This window comes from Taudactylus pleione, unplaced genomic scaffold (assembly GCF_031769625.1).
Source record: "Taudactylus pleione unplaced genomic scaffold, aTauple2 ptg000178l, whole genome shotgun sequence".
Taxonomy (NCBI): Eukaryota; Metazoa; Chordata; class Amphibia; order Anura; family Myobatrachidae; genus Taudactylus; species Taudactylus pleione.
Window position 1 is genome coordinate 1719350 of NW_028284580.1, and position 6000 is coordinate 1725349.

Consider the following 6000-nt stretch of genomic DNA (forward strand, 5'->3'; position numbering starts at 1 on the left):
GAACTGCCGGAGATGACATGTGGTGCGAGTGGCAAAGAGGCGTCTTTATACAGGTGCAAGCGCATAGTGCGGCTGCTCGCTATTACTTAGTGGGCGGCTTTACGCGACGCAGTGTGAGCACGTGATTTAAATAGCAGGCCCCTTTTAGCCAGCAAGCGGCCGCAAATAGCGCCCACTGTTATATATCTACCAGCAATCTGCCTCAGTGCTCTCCCTGTTGGGATGTAGTTGGGATCCCCATGATCGGGATGCTGGTGGTCACAAACCCGGCGCCGGAATCCAGCCAGCAGTCGAGATCCCAACTTCAAAATCCCGACCCCCACTTCCCAATGGTGAGTATTAGGCTTGGGGTTAGGGTACAGGTTAGGGGGGCTGCAGGGGGGAGTATTAGGATTAGGCTGCAGGGGGGGGTTAAGATACTGGGGGGGTTAAGGGCTAGGGTAGGGTTACTTACCTGGGAAGCTGCTGCTAGTATTTTGACTGCTGGCATCCCGGCTGCTGGGATCCCATACCCATATTAGACAGGACAACCAAGAAATACTGAAGGTGTTGCAGAAGCTACAAACAATACTCTGAATCATACATCATCGCAACAATTTTATGTTGGGGGGGCAGCATAAAATCGTTCCGGCACCACCCCTGCTATTCTCCCTTCCCTCCCCTGCTCTCTATTCCCCTCTCATCCCCTCCCCTCCATCCATCTTACTGTACCTAAGCAGCAGCCGTGGACTGTCAGGTGCTATGCTTTATAGCAATAGGCTGCACAGCTTCTGCACCCCACAGAGGAGAAGTGTAATGTGCTGTGTTTTAACTTAACTCCTCCATGCGGTGCAGGGGCTGTGCAGCCTACTACTAAAAGCACAGCCCCTGACAGTCAGCGGCTGCCGCTCCTTTGAAATATTTTGTAGGGGGCTAGCCACCTTATCCCCCCATTCCAACACCCATGGACACAGGTGCGTATTTGACACTTGCAATTGGAGAGAGTCTGATTTGGCCAAGGTAAAGAATTAGTGCAGACCTCTGGTAGAAAAAGGTTAAATAAAATTCTATAGGCTACTAAAAGATTAAAGCCTAGCAGATTTTCAGCAAGTAATAGGGATGTGGCAGACAGGAGTTATAGGAACAAAGCAGTTTGGATTTCTACAGGACTCTGCTGTGAAGGATAGATTGATGTTTATTTCATAGCAGCTACATGAAAAGGCAGAAGTCATGATTAGATTGACATGTATTTGTGCGTGAATAACGCTGTTCTGAGCATTTATCATCAAGAATGAAGACAAGCAATTTCAATGTGTTGACAATTATGCCATTTTATGATGAACATATGCTGTACTTGTTCTCTAGTGTGGTAGAGTTCATATATATATATATATATATATATATATATACACAACAGAAACTGGTGAATCATATATATTATGCAATATGCTGGATTAAGTAATGCTTTTAGCTTTTTTCCTGTATACCTAAAGTGCAATTAGTCACCTCCTCGCTGTTTCTTTTATTGAAAAAAATTTAATGGAAAAAGAGCACAACAATATATTCCATATAAGGAAGTGCTGTTTAAGCATGGGATAATAGCGTCCATACTGTATATTATAGGATCATTAAAAGTCACAGAGGAAATGAATGACTGTATAAATAAATTCAAGGCTGAATGCTAAGTGCCTGAAGGTCACAGAAATCTAAGGTGACTTCTATTATCTGCAATAATTTACAGTGTGGTGGGGATGGGGATGGGGGGTTGTCAAACATCAATCCAGAATCCACAGTTGCTCAATCAATGTATACGGTATGTTCAGCTGCTAGAAAGGAAGGGAATATCTAGACAAGACAACAGATTACAAATTCATCCAGTTGTTTGAAAGGCATGTATGGGTTCAGTAGCTGACAGGGTGTGCCATTTAGTCAGTTGACACTTTGGAAGCTTCAGAGGTAACTCCAGCTACTGTACGGTAGCTTGCTTTTAATAAAAAAAAAAAACACTATAAAATAATGTACCACATTTTAGGGACTCTGGGCCTGATTCAGAGCCGGACGCTATTAGCGGACGCTCGTTCTAAAAAAGGGGCCGGATATTTAAATTGAGCGCTCGCTCTTTGCGGTGTGTTGATGCCTCTATGTCTGAGCGAGTGTCCGAAAAACGCGCTCGCTAGTTTGTAAAGACGCCCCTTTGCCGTTCGCATCACACGTCATCTCCGGTATTTATTAGATTAATCGGGAACATCGAAAGACATCTGAACTGCTTGCAGTGCTTGTGGTAGGATTTTCTTACCGCTATCACTGCGAGCAGTTCAGGCTAAAAGACAACCAAGTGACGTGGTCGATGACGCTCCTTTACTAATTATGCACTCCCATTAAACGCCCTTTTGACCGTTAGGCACGCCTGCGTTCGGATCTCCACTCCCCCTGTTACCACCCACAAATGGTACATTCTGTCAATCAAATTAGCAGCCCCTTGCTGTTTTATGAGCGCACAAAAAAGAAGTCTGTTTTTATGTGAACTATATTTTGATAGTAAGTTAATCTAATTAATTTGGTTAAAAATTTGCCTTGAATATATTCAGATTTGATCATGGTTTCAGTTGGTTTCTGTTAAAATATTTTACCATACTGTAGGTGTATCACAATTCCAAAAGGTTTGGGTATTACTGAATTAAGTAGAATTAGGCACATAGCTATATATATTTTTAAGTCTTTCAGAGATGTCCGGTGGTGCATGTATGAACGAGAAGGTGTGGCGAGAGGGATCCAACAGATCCCTCTACCTGTGAATTCTGCAAATCCGTCTGGAATGCTTTGAATTCTGGAGCTTGATAAATCCAATAGCATTCGTGGTACATCCTTATTTTTTGCGGGTACCCCCCATAAACAGGTGTTTTCAGGGGATATACAGCAAATATTATTTGATATATAGGCCCTTAGGCTGAAGCAACTATTTAGAAATATATAATATATAGCCAGCATCATAGTAAGGAACATCCGGTTTATAAAAATAAATAATTTTTACATAGAAAACAATTTCATTATGGCTGGACTGGGGCAGGGTATACAGGCTGGCTGGACTATGAGGGGGGGTGCAAGGAAGACTGGCTGGACTGGGGGAGGGTCACGGGCAGGGAAAGGCAGGCTGGCTGGACTGGGGGGAGGGGGGGCGGGTAGGAAAGGCAGGCTGGCTGGACCGGTAATGGGGGGGCGTATGGGAAGGCTGGCTGGACTGGGGTAGGGACAGGGAAGGCAGGCAGTCTGGCTGGACTGGGAGATGTGGGGCAGGCAGGGAAGGCTGGATGGCTGGACTGGGGGGACAGTGCAGGGATGCTGGCTGAACTGGGGGAGGACACAGCAGGGAAGGCTGGCTGGACAGGCAGGGGACATTGCAGGGAAGGCTGGCTGGACAGGCAGTGGACATTGCAGGGAAGGCTGGCTGGACAGGCAGGGGACATTGCAGGGAAAGCAGGCTGGACAGGCAGGGGACATTGCAGGGAAGGCTGGCTGAACAGGCAGGGAACATTGCAGGGAAGGTAGGCTGGACAGGCAGGGAACATTGCAGGGAAGGCTGGCTGGACAGGCAGGGGACATTGCAGGGAAGGTTGGCTGGACAGGCAGGAGACATTGCAGAGAAGGCTGATTGGACAGGCAGGAGACATTGCAGAGAAGGCTGATTGGACAGGCAGGGGACATTGCAGGGAAGGCTGGCTGGACTAGAGGGGGATTGGCACATAGCAGGGTCAGCATACATGCTTTCTTAGTTTTCCTTATATAGTTCCCCCAGTCCTAACCCCCAGCAGTGCCCCCAGTAGTAGTCCCTCCCAGCAGAGCCTCCAGTAGTAGTCCTCCCCCAGAAATGCCCCCAGTAGAAGTCCCCCACCAGTAATCCTCACCTATGCAGTGCCCCCAGCAGTAATCCCCACTTATGCAGTGCTCTCAGTTGTGGTCCTACCAGTGCAATGCCCCCAGTAGTGGTCCCACTAGCACAGTGCCCCCAGTAGTAGCCCCCCCAGCAATGCCTTCAGTAGTAGTCCCCCCCCAGAAATGCCTCCAGTAGTAGTCCCCCCACAGTAACACCCCCAGTAATAGCCCCCCCAGTAGTAGTCCCACCCCAGCAGTCCCACCCAGAAGTGCCCCCAGTAGTAGTCCCCGCAGCAGTGCCCCTAGTAGTAATCCCCCTCTATGCAGTGTCCCCCAGTAGTGGTCCCACCAGTGTGCAGTGCTCCTAGTAGTATTCCCAGCAGTGCCCTTAGTAGTAGTCCCCCCGAGCAGTGCCCTTAGTAATAGTCCCCCCCCAGCAGTGCCCTTAGTGGTAGTCCCCCCCAGCACTGCCCTTAGTAGTGGTAGTCCCCCTCAGCAGTACCCTTAGTAGTAGTCCTCCCCCCCAGCACTGCCCTTAGTAGTAGTCCCCCCTAGTGCCCTTAGTGGTAGTAGTCCATCCTCCCCCCCAGCAGTGCCCTTAGTGGTAGTAGTACCCCCCCAGTGCCCTTAGCAGTAGTCCGTCCTCCCCCCCAGTGCCCTTAGTAGTAGTCCATCCTCCCCCCCAGCAGTGCCCTTAGTGGTAGTCCCCCCAGCAGTGCCCACCACCCAGCCAGAAACACACACACACACACACATAGAAAATAAAACTCTGCTTACCTTGATCCACGCTCCGGCATGCTCCTCCGTGCAGCGTCCTCCCGGGCCGGCCCGCTCTGCATGATGGGAGAGACGTCATGACGTCTGTCCCATCACGCACTGCAGGAGCCGGAAGCCCGGCTCCCGCAGTGGGCGCAGCAGCCGATGACAGTCTGACAGACTCTCATCGGCTGCTAAAACAAACACACAGCTGCCGACGCCGGCAGCTGTGTGTTTGTTGCTAGTAATGTAGTGCGGACGGCACTTATGTGCCGTCCACACTACCGCCCTGCCTGGGTGACTAACAGATGCTAGAGGTCCAGTAGGACCTCTAGCATATGTCTCCTCCTAGGCGGTGGCCATTTTGGGAGGGCTGTTTTCTGCAGATTTCATGCGGACGGCCAGTCCGCATGGAATCTGCAGGCAGCCACCTCGCCCCACAAGCCTCCACGCCCCCAAGCCACCGCGGGGGCTGCGGGGGCTGTAGTTACGCCACTGAGATACATGCATACATCAGTGAGATACATGCATGTATCTTACTGTAAAAAGCTCATAAATAGTTACATTTAGAATAAAAATTACGTGGGGTGTCCCCCAAAACAGAACCAGCCCCGGACTTTTCATAGCCAGTCCTGGTTGTCTAAGTGCAGGGAGAAAATTGTGTACGGTTCCACTGTACTTAGTACAACCAGCACTGGGCTCTGAGAACCAGTCCTAGTTCTGGAATTACAGGGGAAAAAATTGCTTAGGGTCCCCCTGTAATTCCCACAGCCAGCACCGGACCCTTTCTGATGGCACAGCCATGGGAGCCAATTCAGTGTGCCCCCCAGCTGCAGCATCAGACATGACCGGTAGTCAGCCCAGTCCAGGGATCCCTGGGGAGTTGGAGACCCCCCCAATAAAGGGGTTTCCCTCTCCAGGGCACCCCTAGCCTAGGTTGATAGCCCGGGGCTATCCCTGCCACCCCTGGGTGGCAGGTTGATAGTGTAAATGTAGTGCATTATATAGAGTTTTAAATATTGTCTTTTGCTGTAGAACTGCAGGTCCCAATAAGCCTCCCCCACATGCTAGTACTTGGAGAACCACAAGTACTAGCATTATGCATTATGGGCCCGCTGGTACCTGTAGTTCCACTGCAAAAGCAATATTAAAAAAACACCATACACACACACACCGTACACAGTATAATTTTATTAAACATACATGCACTCACACATGTACACACACATGCACACACACATGTACTCATACTCACCTATGTATCCCTGTAGCATCAGTCCCCTTGTCCAGTAGAAATTCCATACGGTACCTGTGGGAAAAAAAAACATACTCACCTTATCCTATGCGTGGTGTGGTCCTCTTCGGTCCAAAGTAGGCATCCATTATCTTCTTAAA